At 39.1% G+C, this 19,980-nt stretch overlaps 1 protein-coding gene across 11 annotated transcripts in view; it reads right to left on the bottom strand.

The window, feature by feature from the left end:
* The window catches only part of MID1 (midline 1), a 264,924-nt gene that overhangs the window by 104,505 nt on the left and 140,439 nt on the right, over positions 1-19,980 (bottom strand). For 3 of the 11 annotated variants that reach the window (XM_087871432.1, XM_034435512.3, XM_087871442.1), the window contains exon 1: positions 8,554-8,960. The exons of 6 other annotated variants lie outside the window; for them this stretch is intronic. The gene's annotated coding sequence lies outside the window, so the exon portion shown is untranslated. Of the gene's footprint in view, positions 1-8,553; positions 8,961-17,654; positions 17,785-19,980 lie in introns of those variants that run through there. 2 more of the 11 variants (XM_060686674.2, XM_087871438.1) reach the window with 2 other exon arrangements.

Genomic DNA, 19,980 nt, shown 5'->3' with positions numbered 1-19,980 from the left:
ATTTACACTATTATATTTTGCCACAAATGGCAAAAAAAATATTGATGTCCTATTAATTAAACTAACGTATGCATTCTACATTCCATGTTTATTTTTCAAGTAAAATTCTTCCTTTCTATTTTCAAGTTGAATTCTGTCATGTTAATTCAATCATGTTAATTAAGACAGAGCAGGAAATCCTTATTTTTTAAAAATGACAGCTTTCTAAGATGCTACATTTTAGAAGATGTGTCAGCTATGCCAATTTAACCAATGAAGGGAAGTTTTCAGTGTCCTTTACTGAACTGTCTCAGTGAATTTACAGCACTGACCCTGTGGAATAGCCTCCCTGTCACCTGGAAATCTGAATAATCCCAGCTCTGTTGGCCTTCCAAAAGGCTATAAAAACCTGACTTTTCCCACAGGCGTTATTTATTATTTGAATCTCATCTTTTTATTTTTACAAATAACTCAAGGCAGCAATCATATCCAACACACCTTCCTCCTCCTGTTTTCCCCTCAGCAACAATCATGTGCAGGAAGTTGGGCTCAGAGAATTGTGCCCAAAAGTCATCCTTTCAAAGAAAAGATGGGAGTTGAACTCATGGTTTCCCGCTTTCTTGCCTGGTGTCTTAACCACTAGACCAAACTGGCTTCTTATTGTGATTGAAGAGGATATAAGAGGGGCCTCAACTTGGTAATTTTGAATTTTTACATTTATTTGTACTTGCTTTTTATGTTGCTTTTATTGTTTTACTGTGAACCATTTAGAATTATTTGCTTAAAATGAATGGCCATAAAAACTTCCAAGATAATTAAAATAATTAAACCTGTGTTATTGTATACATATAAACCTTCACTAACTGGAAACTTGACCAAAACTGTATTTAGAGTGCATTTTTTAAAAAAATACATAACACCATATATAAAAATGTATTTGCCTGCTCATCAACAATAAAATAACCATACATATAGTCCTCATCTTACAACAATTTATTCAGGGACTGAAGAAACGGCAGCACTGAATGAAGACACGTATGACTTGCCCAGCCTGGTAATTCACAATAGGCAACTGCTGCAGGCGGCTTTTTTTCTAAGGTCATGCAAGGTGCTTTCCTCACGAGACCTGGGGAAGATGACCTCACATGGTTTTATTGAAAGGGAAAGGATGGACATGCCTTGTCAGAAGATACTTCAGGTTTTGGAGCCTGACAACCCTTTCTACCAACATCTTTAGTAACTATTGAGTCCTGTGTTTGTATATATTCCTTTAAAAAGATTCCAAAGGTATGATACAAGAAAATACCTGAACAGATGTTGCAGTTATAAATGTAGCCTTTCTGAATTTCCATAATCTTTATTTAGTCTTTAAAAATTACAATTGCATATGTAATTCTTGACATGCTTTAGAATACATCCCTCTGTACTCAATAGCTTAAGATGGTAGCATTTTTGGCCTTTCTAGGTTTTTACAATTTAGCCTTCTAAAATAGGTTAAATTTAGCATACTGCATCAGAAACAGTCATTTCCTACTTTATCAAAAACAAGGTTAAAGGTTAGAAGATTTATTTGAGGCATGATGTTTTTTGGCAAGTCAGTAAGTCTCAGTTTCAAAATCCAGGTAGGGAACTAACTTTCTATTGCTGTCAACATAGGCATTGTTTGTTTTGTGCCTATAATTATTCCCTTATTAAATGTTCAATCTGATAATCTTTCCTAACACATTCTTCTTTAATATGCCTTAAGCATACTAAATAACTATGTTTTTCAAATAAAGTTTAATGTAATTATATAATTAAAATTGCATTGCTAGTTTCCTCAGAACTTGCTGACTTGTCTCCTCTTTAAAGAATGTTGAATTTTATCCTCATGAGCAGCAACAATTTCCTCTCTGTGGCTTATTCTCCCTTTCCCAGAATGATAGTTAGCTGCCAAATACAACAATATGGCTCTGTGCTGTTCTTGAAGGTTTGCATTCTTCTTTAGTCAACATCATTTATCTGTCTAATGTAGGGCTCTGTTTCATAGAAAAGACATGGCAGTCTGCTTGAGATTTAATAAATCCAAATACAGTGTCATTATTATGAAAAATTATATAGCAATATGTGGCCTGCTTTTGTCTAAATTTTTATGTTCAATTTTTTAAAGAAATAATTGTGAGATTAGTATATCCTGCCTATCACTTTTGGACACATTTTGCTTCAGTGAATTAACTTCCAATATTTGAATTGGCTGTTGGTTCTGGAACCTATAATTGGCCCTTGAAAAATGCCTGTCTTGGCCAAGAATCCTCTCAAGAGCACTGGTGTGCTTAGATGGGTTACTCCCATTCTTGAAAGATCAAGATATTTTATTTAAACGAAGACTACCAAAAATAGAAATGGTCCACTAGAGTTGAAGCATAAGTTGACAATCAAGGTTCTCTGTTCTAAATATGCATTCAGTTCATGAGACTTAGCAAAGTTAATATTACACATTGGGAATAAATTCCATAATATATAAGAAGAGGAATTGCTTCGGAAATGTCATAGAATTCAGTGAATTTTACTGAAAGTGAGAAGAATTATTTTGTTAATTGAGAATTTGTTTAAGTTATCCAGATATTGGCACAGCTGAATTGGAACAGAATATTTCTTATACTACATTTTAAAAACTCAATACTTAAAAGGTACAACTGACTGGTGTTCAGGCACTAACTTCATCAAGTCACTCACAGCACACCCACAAAGGCCATGAAATTGTATGTCATACTAGCTGTACCCGGCCACGCGTTGCTGTGGCCCAGTCTGGTGCTTCCGCTGGACTAAAAGAGCGTGGCTGAAGTGCAAAACTCTCCACGAACATTTGGTGGGCATGGCCAACTCGACGTCACTCACTTTCATCAGTCATGACAGCCCCCGAGCCACGCCTACGCAGCTGGTGATTAAGGCAGAGAACCGGTTGCTAAAAAACAATGGGAACCACAAAATCCTCCGTCTCCCCTCTCTCTTTGTATCTCTCTATGTCTCTCTCTCCCCCATCTGTATCTCTGTGTCTCTCTGTCCCCCTCTGTATCTGTCTCTTTCTCCCCCCCGTATCTCTCTATGTCTTTCTCCCCCTCTCTCTGTATCTCTATGTCTCTCTCTCTCCCACCCTCGCTCTCTGTATCTCTGTATGTGTCTCTCCCCCCCCCCCCGTCTCTCTGTATTTCTCTATGTATCTCTCTCCCTCTCTCTCTGTTTATCTCTGTCTCTGGCCCGGCCTCTTCTGCATCTCCCGAAGGACTCAGGGCAGTGCAGCCAAAGTAAAAACATAAATACAAACATTAAAATACAGTTAAAAAGATATATATGTGTTTGGCCCCATAGTTAAAAAAACAATAACAAACCTATTAAAAACATTTTAAGAAGTGTTAAGCCAACTCGGCTTGCTGAAAAAGAAAGGTCTTAAGGGCACGGCGGAAGGCATCGAGGTCTTGGATTCTTCGTATCTCTGGGGGCAGCTGATTCCAGAGGGCAGGTGCCCCCACAGAAAAGGCCCTCCCCCTGGGGGCCACCAGTCTACATTGCTTGGCCGATAGCACCCTGAGGAGGCCCTCTCTATGGGAGCACACAGGTCGGTGCGAGGCCATTGGTAGCAGCAGGCGGTCTCGAAGATATCCAGGTCCTATGCCATGGAGCGCTTTAAAGGTGATAACCAACACCATGAAGGGCACCCGGAAGACCACTGGAAGCCAGTGCAGCTCACGCAGGAGTGGTGTTATATGGGAGCGCCATGCAGCTCCCGTAACTACCTGCGCTGCCGCATTCTGGACCAGTTGAAGCCTCCGGGTGCTCTTCAAGGGGAGCCCCATGTAGAGAGCATTGCCATAGTCCAGGTGAGAGGTGACGAGGGCATGACTGACTGTGCACAAGGAATCCCGATCTAGGAAGGGATGCAACTGGCTGGTTTTGAGCTCTTTAAATCTTTCCAATTGAATCCAATCAATCTTTAATACAGGTAGTCCTTAATTTACAACCACAACTGAAACCAAAATCTACGTTGCTAAGTGAGAAATTTCTTAAGTGAGTTTTGCCCCATTTTACTACTTTTTTTTGTTGCCACATTTGTTAAGTGAATCACAGTAGTTGTTAAATTAGTAACCCTGTTGTTCAGTGAATCTAGTTTCTCCATTGACTTTGCTTGTCAGAAGGTTGCAAAAAGTGATCACATGACCCAGGAACAGTGCAACCGTCATAAATGTAAGTCAGTTGTCAAGCAGCTGAATGTAAATCACATAACCATGGGGATGCTGCAATGGTCATAAGCATGAAAAATGGTAATAAGTAACTTTTTAATATACTGTTGTAACTTCGAATGGTCAGTAAGCAAATTGTTGCAAGTCGAGGACTACCTGAGTCTTCTGTATCTGGACTGCTGATATTTTTTTGTTGATATATTTTGGAATTATATCTAGTGAAAAATTTGTGATTTAATTTTCAAAATTCATGTGGTAAAATGTTCATTTTCTTTCATGGCATTGCCAAGATTTGTTACTAAGTGATTTATCTATCCTGGAAATTATTGATGGAGTGACATTTCATAACCAGTTGTTCTGTCCCCATACCACGCACACACCCAACCAGCCAGCCGAGGGTTAAATAAACTCTTCAAACACTCAACGTCAGTGATACGTCAGGACGTCAGTGATACGTCAGTGATACGTCAGGAACTTGGCAGCAACTCCGTGGCTGCCTGCCAAGAACTTTTACTCCGATAACAGACAAAAATACACACAGTTTGAATAGTCCAGTTTGTAATTAAATCCACAGCAAATAGGCGTTGTGTCCAAAGGTGCAAAGTGCCTCGCCAGAGATTAGCTTTGTCTGTCACAGAGTCCGAATGGCCACCACACTCCGTTTTATAGCCTGTGGGGTGTGGTCCAGTGACTCAGCTTAATCTCTGGCACGCCTCCTTTTCTGCTGCACACGCTTGTCTCTCCGACGCTGGCGTGGGTCCAACCACAATGTTTCTTCGTCACTATCCGACGGCTCGGAAACACCTGGCTCCTGGCCAATCTCTTCTCCTTCGGGAGACACCTGAGGCATTGCCAGAGAGGAGGGTCCTGGAGCGGGAGGCCTGGCCTTCTTCTCTCCTTCATGTTCGGAGCCTTCTTCCTCCGATAAGATAGGCTCGGAGGACGGAGCCACAACACCAGTCTGTTTTTCCCCAAAATTCCCTTCATCTGTGCTTCCTATAAGTATTCAGGTATATATGTGCAAATGCCCATTTTTAGACATTTCATTCAGTAAAAAACACAACTGAAGCTGTGGTGTAGTATGTTTCCTCAGAGAACAGAGCAACAATTTTTATAGCATTTTTAAACATGTAAATGTATGTGCTATCTGAGTCTTCTGTATCTGGACTGCTGATATTTTTTTGTTGATATATTTTGGAATTATACCTAGTGAAAAATTTGTGATTTAATTTTCAAAATTCATGTGGTAAAATGTTGGCGTGTTGGTTTTACGTCCAGCAGGTGGCGCTGTTTTTCAATGTTTTTCAATGTTTTCCAATGTTTTTCATGTTTTTACCTGTCACAGGTGTGACATGTATATAATATAGGTATATAAAAACACGCCCGTAATCGAATGCAACGTTGTGTCAAAATTTGAAAGCAATCAGTGAAGAACTTTCGGAGATGTGCGGTTATGTACAAATGGACATTTACATTTTTATTTATATAGATTTCAAGCCATATTTGGATTGTTTCTAAAATTATTCTTAAGCTTTACTTTTATCCTATTACATATGGCTCTTCCATTAAAGGGACAATATCAAAACTTTTTTATATTCTAGTAATAATGAGGAGTGCCATTAGTCTTTCTTTGCTTTAACATATAACATAACATAACCATTATAACATATTTGGAGCAACATTTGGAAAAGCAACAAGGAAAACATGCAGTTTTTTTTAAATACTTAACAACACACACTAAATCCTAATAGACTGCAACTTTTTCACAGAAAGAAAAAGAAAGATTTAACACTTTTCTTTAATATGCTGGCGAAAAATATATTTTAAAAAAATCACAAATTCCATGCAAGTTTTTGCTTTTGTGTAGTTTTTATTTTCTAAATTCTTTAATAATCATGTTTGAGAACGGTGTGTTCAAATACATTTTTAAAGAGAAAAAATGAATAACTCACCTAGTTTAAAATAATTGTAGGCAAGACTATACAGGTAGTCATTGACAAACAACAGTTCACTTAGTGACTGTTAGAAGTTACAATGGCACTGAAAAAGTGACTTATTACCAGGGTGGATAAAAATCAATGATTTTTTTAAAAAAATCAAAAAAATCAGATTTTTTTTATTTAAATCGGATTTTTTTGATTTTTATAGAATTTATTTTAATAAAAAACTTTTGGGGTAAAAATCTATCATAAGATAGTTTTCTATTTAAGATACATAAATAATTTAGTTTATTCAGCATAAAATGGAGCCTAGTTATGTAGCATGAGGCTGTATATTCTGCAACACTGGGACTATCGGTGAGTCAACAGTGGGTCAAAGGAGTAGCAGAGATGACAGTTGCTCTTTAAAAATTATGATTTAAATCGAGTTGATTTAAATCAAGCCTTTTTACTAGTGATTCAAATCATGATTTAAATTGTGATTTAAATCAACTCAATTTAAATCAAATCCACCCTGCTTATTACCGTTTTTCACACTTACAACCACTGCAGCAGTCACGTGATCAAAATTCAGCAGTTGGCAACTGATGCACATTTATGCTGTAGTGTCTCAGGATCATGTGTTCCCCTTTTGTAAACTTCTGACAAGCAAAATCAAAGGGGAAGCCAGATTCACTTAACAGCTGTGTTACTAACTTAACTGCAGTGATTCACTTAACAACAGTGGCAAGAAAGGTCGTAAAATGGGACAATACTCAGTTAACAAATGTCTCACATAGTAACAGAAATTTTGGGCTCAATTGTTGTCCTAAGTCAAGGTTACCTATATGTAATGAGATTGTCAGTGTCTAAGGAGGCAGAATGTCAGTGTTTCTCAAACTTGGCATCTTTAAGATGTGTTGCCTTCAATTCTCAGAATTCCCCAGTCTGGCCACAACAGACTGAGGAATTCAAGGAATTGAAGGCCACACATCTGAAAGTTGTCAAGTTTGAGAAACACTGATCTAAATGCTTGTTTTTTGTCTCACTAACTCCATCTAGGAACATTTTGAAACCTCAACCATTTAAAAAAAAATCTTACAATGTTGTCACCTATTATTTCCTCTCAAACATTATTTTTGTGTTTTTAAATGAACAATGACTATATTTTAATATACTGAGACTGAGATTAAAAATTCAGCAAGGAAAATGAGTGTGCTTTTCTCAAAAGCGGCATTTTTAAAAAACCTTCTTTTTGGCAGAGCTCCCCCTCGTGGCAGTACATTCCATGATGCTCTGGTTCCCACTTGGGTCATTTTTTTCTTTTTCCATTCAATCGTGTCAGATTCTCAGAGACTGCCTGAGCAAGTTCCTGCAGTTTTCTTGGCAAGGTTTTTCAGAAGTGGTTTGCCATTTGCCTAGGGCAGAAAGAAAGTGGCTTCCCCAAGATCATCTAACTGGCTTTGTGTCTATGGTAGGGCTAAAACTCACAGCCTCCTGGGTTCCAGTTTGGTGCCTTACTATGCCAAACTGGCCTCACTTGGATCATTCCTGCAGCAAATAATAAATTGCTTTTCCATAAAGCAAGACGATTCCACAAGTAGGAATATTTGAAAAGCAATTTTTAAAAAGAATTTTCCCTTCACAGCTGGCAAAATTATCCAAACCACAGTTAAGAGTTCCTTTGTAGTTTTCATTAAATTACATAAAATATTCCATTTCCTCTACAGGTGCAAATCTTTTCCTTCTTCCTTTTTATTTTCTTTACTTTGCTTCCCTACCCTGATGGAGGATATTCCTACTCATGAAATAAAACACTCAAAAGGCATGTTATATCCCAAAGGTCACGAAATGAAAAAGCATTTTCAGATGCTAAATATCCAAGCTTGAAATACTGAAATCCAAAACTTGAAAAGTGTTTAATAATAATTATAAAACCATAAAGAACTAATTCGATTTGACCTGTAGGGTTGAAACCACATATAAGAGCGGCACGATCTTTTGTCTCCTCTTACATCTGCTAGCTTGAACGAAAACAAATGTTTTCCTTCTTTTTTAAAATGCTAAACACACGCACGCGCCAATAGTGAGCGCCAAATACCATACGCGTTGGGCTACTGATAACACGCAGGTTCAATTGCACCAAGTTTGGGGTAACTGAAATCCCAGAACTGTCGGTAAAACACACAGGACTTGATCTCAAGAGGCCGCCTCCTCAGAACCATGACTTGGGAGTGATCCCGTCAGCTATCAGCGACTAGAAACTGAAAGAGCGGCCGGAAAAGGCGTTCCTAACTCAGCCCGGATTTCAGTAAAAAGCCCCATCTCTGCAAGTCTCATCGATCCTACAACAAAGAGTCTTCCTTATCCAGTCATGCTGGATTCAGTGGATCTCCCGAGATCGCCAGCTGGTTCGCAACAAGTCGCTGGCACCTTACCTGCTTCATGTTTAGGCTTCCATTATCCATCCATCCAGGAGTTCAGCAGAAACCCATCCGGTTTCCTAGTTCCCCAACAAGCCAGCAACTTTTTGCCTCCCGGTGCCTGTTGTCGCCCGGCGCTTCAGAGGACAACGTCCACTTTCCCAGCTTTGTCCCTATAATAGCCTGCACCAACAGCAGAGAAGCGATTCTGCCTAAGCTCCGATTTCAAATTACAACTCAGATATGCATTTGTGGGCTGAATTAAGCCATGAAATAGCTTCACCAATCAGGAGAAGGCCGGGAGGGGGGGAGGAATCAGGGAGGAATCGCACGTAAAGCTGCATACATGAGGATTAGCAAAGCTTTTAAAGGTTTCAGAGGCTGAAAGTGGTGTCTAAAGCTACAAAGTAGGAAGTTAACCTGTGCTGTAAAAAGATCTATGTTCAATTGTATTTCTTTCTGCGCATTCATTCCTAATCTCGAACAAGAATTGAGATTTACCAACAAAAAACAAAACTGTACATTTTCAAAGACAGAATTGAAGCTATGGAGACTTATATACTGCCGATCTGCCATTGTAAAAGAGACCCAGAAGAAAATTCCTTGGTATTGTTCCTTATCTTTCAAGGAATCATACTAATCAAAAGGGGGATTGAAAAGCCAATTGATATTTCACACATAATTTAGTCCCAAAGCTAAAGCAATACATTCACATTTTAAATACTCTATAAAGAATTAAAATAAAATTACTTTTTACAAATAAGAGGGCTTCTATTTGGAATAGTATTTTCTTTTTTGTTTGCACTCTCTCTAGCTCTTGCTTTGAAGTTGGGTTTAGTACATGGCACTTAGTTTGTTTACACTATTCAGCTTTGGTCAGGGGCTACATGCTCAAACCAAGTCTTAACTTTTTTTTTTTACACATTTATCCTCGGCTGGGAAGGTTCCACTCTAAAGGAAATTTGTCCTTTGATCTCTAGGTTTATAAAAAGCAAATCTGAAGTCTGAAAAAACCCATCATGGATTTGCTACAGCAGTAGTTGCACTTATCTAAGTGTGGTGTAAATCACATTGAAGAGCCTCAGAAATCCAGAAATGTGCTATAACTGAACAGAAGAAAAATTCATCCTCATGCCAAAATATCAGTCAAATAATGAAATTGCCCTTTTTCTCCCTTAAGATATTCACAAGGCAGAATTGGAGCCCCATCAATGTACATACATAAAGATTCTCCATAATTCAGAGTAAAAATTAATACATCATTTATTCCGTTGTTTCTTGTTTAAACTGCCAAACATCCAGAGTCCCTTAAAAGATATAAAGATCAGTTAGAATATTTATACTACCAGCACAGATCAATATATATAGCAGCAGCAGCAGGATTATCATAAGATAAAAATCAACCCTAAAGTTGTTCTGGAGTCAGGCAGTGCTTATTTATTAAATAAACAAAAACAGTCATATTAATACAGTAGGTAAAACAAGAAAATTAGCAGCAAAATATTATTCAACAGCCTGACATTTATTCTTATTTCCAGAGAAAATAAGGTCAGAAAGACCTTAATGTAGGTGTCAGGCATGCTTTTTTGGAGTGGGTGGGAGAGGGAGAATAGATTGACATTGGTGAGAAGACCTTTTCTCTTTACAGCCTACATATTTATTTCATTAGATGGGCAAATGGAAGAGTTTTAAACAATATCCAGGTCTCTCCCTTAGCATTTTGCTCTAGAATAGTGATGGCAAACCTTTTCAGCACCAAGTGCCCAAACTGGAATGCGCATATGCGCGTGCATGTGCCAGAGCCCCGGAAACTCAAAGACCAGCTCTCCAGTGTGCACCCACATGCTGGCCATCTGCTCTTCTGGTTTCTGGTGTGCGCATGCGCACCGGCCAGCTGGTCTTCGTGCGTGCTGGAACACCGGAAAACTGAAGACCAGGTGACCAGCGCATGCATGGTCTTCTGCAGGGGTGAAATCTAAAATTTGTTACTACCGGTTCTGTGGGCGTGGCTTGATGGTGCTGGGTAATGTGACTGGATGGGTGTGGCCATTTTTTTTTTTTTTTTACTTTTAAAACCATTTTTTCTACAACCTCTTCAGCGAAGAGGTTGTAAAAAAATGCTTTCAAAAGGCACGCTGAGTTCCCTGATCGGCAGAGGCTTTTTAAAAAAGCCTCTGCCAATCAGGAACTCAGCTTGGATTGTCAGAGCATTAAAAGAAAAAAAAAACCTTTTTTTCTTTTAAATGCTCTGACGATCCAAGCTGAGTTCCCTGAAAGCCTCTGCCATCAGGGAACTCAGCTGGAATCATCAGAGCATTTTTTTTTTAAAAAGGGGTTTTTTCTTTTAAATGCCTTTGACGAGCCACGCGATCATCAGAGGCTTTTTTTTTTTTAACTTTTAAAAGCATTTTTTCAGCGGAAGTTGTAGAAAAAATGCTTTTAAAAGTAAAAAAAAAAGCCTCTGATGATTGTGCGGCTCAGCTGGGCATGGGGGGGGGATTTTTGCTACCGATTCTCCAAACCATCTGCCTCCATCGCTACCGGATCGGGCACATTTCACCCCTGGTCTTCTGGTTTCTGGCATGCGCATGCACACCGGTCAGCTGGTTTTCGGGTTTCCGGTGCTCTAGCACATGTGAAGATCAGCTGGCCAGCGGGTATGCATGTGCCAGAAACCAGAAGAGCAGCTGGCGACGATGCGCATGCCCACAGAGAGGGCTCCGCGTGCCACAGGTTCGCCATCACGGCTCTAGAAAGAAAAAGGGAATAAGATAGCTTCTGTAACTCCCATAATTCCTTACTATAGTCATACTGGACAATTGTCATCTGAAACATCCCTATTGCCTACTGTTTTCTAGTGCAATAGGCATTTTTATATCGAGTAATATCTTTTTCTCCCACACCAGAAAGATAAGATATTGGGATGGGAAAAGAATGAACCAGATATGCTCCATATGATTCCTTTCTGCATATATCTGCTTTTTGTGGATTGATTTGTTTGTGTTCTCATGATGTTTACTTTGCTATTTTATGTAAGTCTCATTGCTGCTTGCAAAGTTGGAAGGTATTGCATTTCATGGAGGTGCAGCTGCTGAATCAGCTATTTTTATGGCACATAAAAGCTAAGCCTATGATCAAATGGCTTTAGAAATAGTTGACATACTTAATTATTGTATAATTAATGTAATTGGTCAGCCTTAACTATAGCTTTAGCGGTTGGCAATTAATTCTCATGAATATCCATTGCATTCATTTTCAAATACCAGTTGAATTCAGCATCAAAGTTGATTTAAATATTAGTTGTAGAGGTATAAAATACTTTTTTTAGTTTTACAGACTGTTTCATTGGGCAAAATGTTTTCAATGGTGGAGGATCAAGGCTATGCATGGGAAAACATAATCCAAAGGCAGATCTGAAATCTTCAGTTTTTTGTTGATGGCCTATCAGCCAGTTTTCAGATATAGTGGGGAAATGGTCTAATTTCTATAAGAATACAGTCTTTCCAATGGGTGATTATAAATTATTGTATAATGTAATTAGAAATAATATCCCAGTATGAAATGCCATATGGTTTCTAATTTCTATTCTTTCAGAGGAAGACTTTGGCAGATGCAAACTTCAACAGAACAAGCATCTCAGTATTTAGCAAAAAAAAAAAAAAATGCAATTTCATTGAAAAACACAGAATATTGGTCTGAGTTGCATAGATCCATAACCACTATTTGCCTTTGGATCTCCATTTTATTACAGGGATTTCAAATCAGGTGACTGAATAAAAATAATTACCAGTATGTTAGTGGTTTGTTCTCTGAATAATACAGTTTCTGTATGTGTGTGTTCTATGGCTAGGAAAGTGGAGATCAAGCTAAATTATCCTGATCTGTAATTGCCAAGGGGTCCCTTAAAGCAAAAAAAGAAAAAAGAATAACCACTCATAAATTAGCACTTGTGAATCAGAAGGAAATCTTTTGCCAGATGCAAAACAGTTGGCATCTAAGGTGGAATTCAGAGTGTGAAAATTATTTCACCCAATTACATTTATGCCATTCATATTTTACTAAGAAATAATGACAATTTTTCTTTAAGTAGAAAATGAAAAGCTCCTGTCTCCATTTGACTTTTGTACTGGGTAAGTGTTAAACTGGATTCAAGATAGTGTATGTTTGAGCAGTAAATGAAAATCAGAAAGAAAAAAACTGACAATTTTATTATACACACACACACACACACACATTTAATATATCACAATTAAAATGTTTTTTCTATAATTCTTTTTTCTCAGACTACAAACACCTATCTTTTCCCAAAGGAATAAGCAATGTTTCAAGAGTGATATATTAGAGCTGAATTGGGAATATTGGTACAGGGCTTCTAGTCCTCAAACAATGGCCACAATAGCACCATTCTGTGGGCTATGAAGCCAAGTATTTGAATTAAACAGATGTTGTCTTTTTTTGGAGTGTAAGGACTGAGGCCTGTTTCTGTGTCACCCCAGTAACCCCATTGGTTAATTGTCTCCAAAGACAGCATCTAATTGTTTCAGCTGGCATCATCACTGGATAATAAGTGTGAGTAAGCAAGCAAACAAAGATATATGCAGTGACACGAGGGAGGTTACTTGAAGTTGGGCTGTCAGGCAAGTACTTAAAGACTGATGGGTATACAGTGAGGAAGTTACAATTGATGGGATATCAGCAGCAGGATAAGCAAAGAAATAGGCATGGAATTGGCAGAGACTGTCATGACTCTTTTCAAGAACTATGGACAAGCTGCAAGAGAATTTCTTTTTTTAATATAATAGAACAAGTTTGCCAAAAATGTACTGGAATTGATACAGGAGCTTTCCATATGCCTTATATTTTTAATATTCTTTCTAAAAATGTAGTTAGGCTGAAGCATTTTGTGTAAAGGAAAGGGAGTTCATGAAGAATGAAGATGCCATAGCTTGAATGCACAAAGTTGACTCTGGGCACCCAGGAATCAGCACTTTTATACGATACGTATAGATGACAAAAGAGACAAAAGACAAAAGTGGCATCAGTCAGATATAATAAGTAGAATGCTAAACATACTACAGTAAGAAAGTAGGAAAAATGCAATACTGCAAACAAACCTGTTTCACTCAGGAAGAACTAGTTGTGAGACTCTGTTGACTGAAAATAAACAAAGCCACATGAAACAAACCATAATAAGCCATAATAATCATCACTGAGAACAGGCCTCAGGTTTCACAGAAGTGAAGTCCAGGCCAAAATGAATTGACCCATGTCATCCAGGCACCAAAAGGTCTGTCTGAATTATCCTGCTTTGGTTTTGGAATTACAATTCTTCTAACTCAATTGTCTAACCTGTACACCCATATACAGTATAAAGCTTGGCTTCCAACTCTGAAGATTTCCCAATGGTATAGAAGAAATATATACCACAGTTGTAGATAAGATGCTATAATGGTAACTATTATAAATAAACGAAATGCTCCAAAATTGTAATCAAGGTTTTGTGCTATCACAGAGCTAGTTCTAAGCAAAAGAAGTGGAGAGAGAAAAATAGAGCCTGCTTACAAACTCAGAAAAATAAAATGCAAGTGATATTAAGCAGATAAATATATCTTATATTACTTGGTAATCAAGTAGAATTGGTTTGTCAGTTTCATTTCCACTGTTTAAAGCCTTTGCCCAATTACAGGAAAATAAAAAATATTGAACTTTCAAAATGAAATTGTACCCAATTATATAAGCAAATGTGGGTAAGTAATAAAGCTTTTTTTGGCATGGAGAAATACAAGCTTCATGAATGATGACTAAAGTCCATCTTCTTAATTATTGACTAATGTATTAAAATTAATTAAACATCAATGAAATTACATATTGTTTTGGTCCTTGTCTATCTACTATCATTTGAAATTCAAACTTCATCACATTACTCAAAGGAAAACATAGACAAACTAATATAGTTTGGAAATATAGCATAGTAAAATGTTGCTAGTTCTCTAGTAACTTTATTTTCCAGTACATCAATGAACTTTCTGAGGTATTACAATCCAAATTCTATATAATATTTCAAGTATAATATCAGGGATGTGAATAAGGTTATTTGTTATAGTATCACAGGGGTGTCAAACTTGCAGCGTCATGTTGTCACATGACATATTGCAACTTTTCCCCTTCGCTAAACTGGGAGTGGGCATGGCTAGCATGTGACGCAGCTGGCCTGTGGGCCGCAAGTTGGACACCCCTGTAGTATCATATTAGTAGGTTCTCTAAAAGTACTTTCATGAAAGATTTTATCCAGACACTCAGCATTAGTTCTAACAAAACCACCAGTAACAATAATTTAACATGAAACATAAGCAACATATTGCCTAATTTTGTGAATGGGCTGATACTACAGACTCTCTATATTGGCTGTGTCAAATCTCACACATATTTTTGATATAACAAGTGATGGATAAGTAATAAGCAGATGTACTCAATGAAACTTAGCAGTTTCTTCAGCAGCAGAATTTGAATACCAATATCTTTAATTTTGTATCTTCTTTTGACTGGGACAAGTGAATGCTTTTTTCTCACCACTGTTGATGTTCAACACAGTAACATTCTGTCACTAGATACAAGTGTCCTGCTGTTTGCTTTTGTATGGAATTCATGCATACAAAAATATAACATTCTGTATATTATAGGTGCATTCAATAATTCATAGAACAAAACTGTGCCTTCTTGATAAGCTATAAATGGATTAATGAATTCAAGCTCTCTAACTTCTGTTTGTTTTAGGGCAGGGGTATCAAACTGGCAGCCCATGGGCCAAATGTGTCACAGGCAGGCCATGCCCACCTGGTGGAAATTGCAGCAAAGCCACTTAATTGCAACAGTCCACTTAGCCTAAGTGTGCAAAAGTGCCTTTGAAGGAATTGTGCTTCATATATTAGACACTCCTTCAAATACAATTCTTTCATTCTTTTGGAGTCCACCTATCACATTCACCTATTTATTTTTTTCAATATTATATTTTATGAGGTATACTCCGTTACCCATTATGCTTCCACTCCACACAACACTGAGATCATCAGTCAACAACAACACAGCCCACAGGAGCATGCACAGCTATCAATTTCCATTGTGTTCTGAATGGATGGATCATTGAGAAACAACCTCTCAATCCCTGATGGGTGAAGCTATGAATTTTTACAGGCAGCTCCAGAAATTTATAAATGTACAAATACACATACAAGCTGAAAAACGTCTCACTTCTACACATGCACAGAATTTCTCCCAGTGATATAAGGGCAACAAAATCCACTATCCTTCTTGCATTTCATGATGTAGAAATTATAGGGAAATCTCTCCTAGTCTTTGTAAATTCCATCCTATCATGTTTTTTTAAGGAATTTAAAACAAAGTATTTTCCAACAGGAAGGATTCTTATAATTAATTCCAAAATCATAATTCAAATTCATCTGGGCGCTTGGTCCATTTATAACATTTCCAAGTCAAAGTTCTAGTTACCATTTTGCTGTTTATTCCAAAAGAAACAAAATAAATCCTTTTAACTTTAGTAATTATTTCTTGGAATGTACCAATCCTGAATTGTTTGCCTGAAAATATACACTGCTCAAACAACTAAAGGGAACACAAAACTAGTGTATGTAACGAACAAAGTATTTAATAAGGTTATTTCATTCATTCAGATCTCGGATGTCTTCTGCTTGTGTTCCCTTTATTTTTTTGAGCATCGTATATCTGAAAAAATAGAGAAATTTCTAGGAAAGGTCCTAATTAAATATACAATTATTATTATTATCTATTATTAATGTATATCATTCCAATTTAACAGTTACTAGAGTATTAATTTCTTCTTTTATCTACATAAGAAGACAAATGCATTTGTGATAGTACAAAGAGAAAAAATAGTTCTGGCATTTTATTAAAACATTTTAACACATGGAAGTATGTGTTATCTTTCTTGGCTGATGTTTTCTCTGGACAGAATAGTATTCTGTAATACAGTCTACTAAATCTCCAGTTTTGGTTAAAAATGTATGTGTATTAAATTACTAATTAAATTAGTTTCTGAAATTGTATCTCCTCAGTGAATGAAATGGAATGTGTTATATTCAAGCAGCTAATAAAAATAGACAACATGATAAAACTCAAACCATGTTTAATGTTATGTTTTTTGCAAAATATAAGAAAATATTTTCTTATAACAGGATGTATACAGATATAAAGAAAATTTTTGATACAGCGTATGTTTACATTAGTTTGATAAAATGACTAAATGAAAAAAATAAACCAAGAAATCTTATTTTTCATGTAATTGTAAATAAACCTGATGAAGGAAATAATAATACAGTATTACAGTTTCATTGTGTTATTGGAGATACGAATTGGCAGAGCTTTTTGCAACAAAATATTACATACCTATTATTTGAAAACTCCTTATTGCTATGAAACAAAGAAGCAGATGTATAAATTGGGCTTCCAAACTGTCACAAACTGGGGTGGGAGCTATATGTTATTTTACCCATAGCAAAGTTTTAACATCTAGGATATAGGTCAAATTACTATAGAGATAGCTATATTTTTCCCAACCTAAAATGACAAGTGAGATACTTGGAAGTTACATGCATGGTGTGGTATTGAATTAATTTAATTCCCTGTTTATTTTCTCTTACTTATCCATCAAATCCTAAAGACCACTTTGTCTATCATGTAAAAATTATCTTTCTACCATTTCAAATTACAAAACTCAGAAAAAATAAAGAGAGGGAAATAGGAAATAACTCAGGGCAACAGCATAATATTCTTATTTGAACAGCTAGCCTCGCAGGGGTGAGATCTGCTCCAACCCTCCTCACCTTCCATAAGGGCCTGAAAACCTGGTTCTGTCAGTCAGCTTGGGGCCCCAATGGAGGATATCATGCCAGAGGTGATTGATGAACCAATAGCAGATCCCACCTCCTCCCCCCACCTGTACACCCTGTTCTCTCCCTCCCCATCTTTTTACCATAATTTAAATCATAATTTATATTTTTATTGCTAACACACACATTTATATTTGTATAGTTTTATTGCTTTTAACCTTGTAAGCCACTCAGAGGAGGCGTTGGACTTACCGTGAACGCTCTTTCTCCGGGGGCTGCGGAGTGGGATGATACAGTCAGTCTGACCAATTACTGAGTTGAATTGCTTTGCCCACGCCTCCTCAGGCCTTCATTGCTTCCAGTTTGTTCGACGAAGGCAAATCTAAAAGACATGCTCCAACAATAGTTAGTCAGAAAGGAAGAGTCGCAGGTGGGAGGGGCTGACCCACTCCGCAGCCCCCGGAGAAAGAGCGTTCATGGTAAGTCCAATGCCTCTTCTCCCAGTAGGCTGCGGAATGGTCAGGAATGGGACATACCTAAGCTCGTCAGCCCTACGGGTGGGAATCCTGCGACCTAGAAGGCCTCGGTGCCAGGTATACCTGTTGGAGAATCCTCCTGCCAAAGGAAGCCTCCGCAGAGACGTACACATCCAAACGATAATGTTTAATAAAAGGGACAGGAGTAGTCCAGGTAGCTGCCCGGCAACTGTCCTTCGAGGGAGGTCTGCGTGGCCCAAGCAGCGGTGGTAGCTCCACTGCGGGTGGAATGTGCAGTGATGCGCCTCGGAGGGACAAGGGAACGTGACTCATAAGCTCGTGCAATATAGGCATGAATCCAACGGCCAATAGTGGCCGAGGAGGCTTTGGATCCCAACGAGGCAGGTTGGAAAGAGAGAAAAAGTGCCTCAGAATGTCTGGATGGAGCTGTCTGCGACTTGTAAATCTTAATAGCCCTGCGGACATCCAATGTGTGCCACTTGAATTCTAGAGGATGGGAGGGGTTGGGGCAGAAATTAGAAAGGACAATTTCTTGCTCCCAGTGAAACCTGGAATTAATTTTTGGTACGAAGGCAGGGTCCAAATGGAGGACAACTCTGTCCGGGTGGATGATACACAAATCAGGCCTGATAGAAAGGGCCGCTAGTTCTGATATGCGGCGGGCCGACGTGATGGCTACCAGGAAGGCAACCTTCAGAGTAAGGAACCTAAGGCTTGCTGTACGTAGAGGCTCAAATGGAGGTTCGGTAAGTGCCTTCAACACCTGCGGCAAGTTCCAGGTGGGATATCTGTGAATCACAGGTGGGCGGAGATTCCGAACTCCCCGTAAAAACCGTCTGATGGAAACATGGTGAGATAGCGGCACCCCGTCACGAGGAGACAGTACCATGGCGAGAGCAGCAACATGATGCTTCAGAGTGTTGTGCGCCAGTCCCTTACGGAAACCATCATGGAGGAACTCCAGCACCTGCGGAACAGAAGCTGACAGGGGATTAATCTCGCGCGCAGAGCACCAAGAGATAAATACCTTCCACGTGATGTTGTAGAGTCTGATGGTGGACTCCCTTCTGTCTGCCTGCATGATTTCGATGACTTCAGCGGAATGGTGGGCTTCACTCAGGAGGAGCACCTCAACAGCCAGGCGGTCAGATTGAGCCACTGGGGCTCTGGGTGGTTGATCCCCCCCCCGGCTGAGAGACACCCTCTCCTGGGGCAACCACTAAGGCCGTGCTGCGGATAGTGCCACGAGTTCGGAAAACCAAGGCCTTCTTGGCCAATGGGGGGCGACGAGGATGACCTTTGCTCCCTCGATCTTGCGCAGTACCCGTGGAATTAGAGGCAGAGGGGGAAACGCATAGAGCAACGGGCAGCGAAGGGCGTCTGTGTTCTCCGCACCCGGAGATGGGTAACGGGTGAAGTATCGGGGAAGTTGCGTGTTCGCAGAAGAGGCGAACAGGTCTATCTGAGGCTGCCCAAACCGGAGACAAATGTCGTGAAATAGGTCGGGGTGAAGGCACCATTCCGACGCGTCCATTGTGGTCCGGCTGAGGAAATCTGCTCGGAGATTGTCCTTGCCCGCAATATGATCCGCTCGAAGAGAGATGAGATGTTTCTCCGCCCAGGAGCCAACGAGAAGAGCTTCCTTCATCAGCAATCTGGACTTTGTCCCTCCCTGACGATTTACGTGGGCTTTCGCTGCCACGTTGTCGGTAAATATTAGAATATGATGACCTTGTATGGAAGGTCGAAATGCCTGCAGTGCCAGGTGTATCGCTCGGAGCTCCAGTAAGTTTATGTTGTACTGGGCCTCCTCGGGGGACCAGCGGCCCTGGGCCACTTGAGAGCCGAGGTGTGCTCCCCATCCGAGCAGACTGGCGTCGGTCGTAATGGTGAGAGGTTGAATGTCCGAGAAAATGCAGCCTTTGTCCAGGGCCGGGGACAGCCACTAGCGCAATGACCGGCGGACCGACAGGTGAACCCTGATCTTGGACCAGGAAGCTGCGGTCTTGTTCCTTTGAAGTAATAGCCATTGGAGGTTGCGTGCATGTAATCGAGCCCATGGAACAATGTTTATACATGAT

Source organism: Pantherophis guttatus, chromosome 5 (genome assembly GCF_059756535.1).
Source record: "Pantherophis guttatus breed Tessera chromosome 5, ASM5975653v1, whole genome shotgun sequence".
Taxonomy (NCBI): domain Eukaryota; kingdom Metazoa; phylum Chordata; class Lepidosauria; order Squamata; family Colubridae; genus Pantherophis; species Pantherophis guttatus.
This window is presented reverse-complemented; position numbering and strand designations above follow the sequence as displayed.